This window comes from Chrysochloris asiatica, unplaced genomic scaffold (assembly GCF_000296735.1).
Source record: "Chrysochloris asiatica unplaced genomic scaffold, ChrAsi1.0 scaffold00299, whole genome shotgun sequence".
NCBI classification, from domain to species: domain Eukaryota; kingdom Metazoa; phylum Chordata; class Mammalia; order Afrosoricida; family Chrysochloridae; genus Chrysochloris; species Chrysochloris asiatica.
In genome coordinates, this window is record NW_006408817.1 from 385,142 (window position 1) to 387,301 (window position 2,160).

Sequence of the window (2,160 nt, forward strand, 5' to 3'; positions counted from 1 at the left end):
CAGCCCGATTCGTAACCACTACGCTACCAGAGCTCCTTCTGGCCGTAATAGCACTGGTTTTTTGTTTTAAGTTTATTAGTCTGGGTACTATTTAGGCACAAATACGCTTTATTCTCAGAGCGTGAGATCATTGAGCCCACAAAAGGTCAAAGTTCCCTCAGTTTGCAGAAGCTATCATCCATTCTTTTTACCAAACGTTTATTAAACACTTATTTTTGAACCCTGTACTGAGATTTTGTTAACTGTTATCGAGTAGGTTCAACTACTTAGCGACCCACCCTGTATAGTATTTCCAAGGAGAGGCTGGTGGGTTTGAACCTACGACCTTGCAGTTAGCATCTAGCATTTATCCTACAGCGCCACACATAACAAGGTAATGTTAAATGCCTTCGAGTTGATTCCAACTAGGCACTGGTAGTTTAGAACCACCAACCGAGCGGTTAGCAGGCCACTGCTTACCCTCTAGCTCCACACTAGGAGCCAACAATGTAATAGCAAGATGAATTCACACTGGTTAGTGGAAGGAGCTCAGTGGTTACAAATCGCACTGCTAATATCAAGGTCAGCAGTTCGAAACAGTTCCACAGGAGAAAGATGAGGCTTTCTGTTCCGGTAAAGATTTACAGCCTCAGAAACCCTACAACAGTAATGGTGGTAGACTGCAAAGCCAGACAGTAAGGCCGTTTGAACTGCAAATTCGGTGGTTCATGCTCACCAGGTGCTCCTCACTATGGGTCTGAACTGACTCGATTCAATGGTACTTCACAACAACAAAGTAGACAAAATAAATAGATATAAAATATATGTATAGACTAACTAGAAAAACAAAGGTGAAAGATACTATGTCTGAGGGTTTCTGAAATTGTTCAAGGTTTTCTCAGAAAAATAAGTAAAAGGTGGTTGTTTGTTAGTGCTGTCGAATTGGTTCAAGCCGCTGGTGGGTTTGAATCACACACCTGTTAAGTGCTGCCTTGTCAAGTCGACTCCAACTTAGTGAGGTGAATTTGAACCGTGGACCTTGTGGTTTGCATTCCAGTGTTATCCTACAGTGCCATGCCAGGACTCCAAGTGAAAGATTGTTGTTGTTAAGTACCATCAAGTCGGTCTGACCCATAGCGACCAGGTACAGGAACCCCAAGGAGTAGCTAGAGGGTTTCAACTTCCGACTTTGTGGTTCGCAGTCAAGTGCTGATCCTATAGCACGGTGGTAGTTGGTGGTTATGTGCTATGGAGTTGGTTCCGACTGATAGCCACCCTGTACAGGGTTTCCGAAGGAGCTCTGGTAGAGTAGTGGTTACAAATCGGGCTGCGAACCACAAGGTCAGCAGTTCAAAACTACCAGCTGTTCAGTGGGAAAAAGATGAGACTTTCTGCTCCCATAAAGATTTACAGCCTCAGAAACCCCGTACAGGGTCACTATGAGTCGGAACCAACTCCATAGCACATGACAACTCCACGGCACATAACAACAAGTTTCTCGAGGCATCAAGTGTGACAGCGGTAGTGAGGTTGGCCCAGGATCGGACATTGTTTCGTTCTGCTGTGCATGGGGTCGCTATGAGTCGGTTCCGACTCGTATGGCACCTGACAACAACAACAACAACAATAGTGGTGTGGAGAATCAATTAAAGAATGAACAATACTGGAAGAATCAGAGAAATATTAAATTCATGGCTTAGTGCTTTCACACGTAACTAAGGACTATTGTCTTACCTATAGTTTCTGTAAAGGGTTAGCTTTTAGGCACCCCAGTTTTTTGCTGCAGACAAGGTGACTTCAAATAGAGGGAAAATTCCAGTAAATCATTTTTTTCATTAACTTTTTGAAGGCTCCACATATATAGAGCTCTCTTCTGTGTTAACAGTAGGAAAAATTAGCCCCTTAATATTTTTATGCCATTGGAATTGTAGGAACAGATTACAACCACAATAGATGGAAACAATATAGCCCTTATTATGCTGCAGGATCAAGGAGCTCTGGTAGCATAGTGGTTAAGAATGAGATGGCCAATCCATCTCATTGGGGGTCTTCCTCTTTTTCTCTGACCCTCCATCTTACCCAGCATGACATCCTTCTCCAGCAACTGTTCTCTCCTGACAATATGTCCAAAGTATGAGAGACGAAGCTTAGCCATCCTGGTCTCCAAGGAGCACTCTGGCT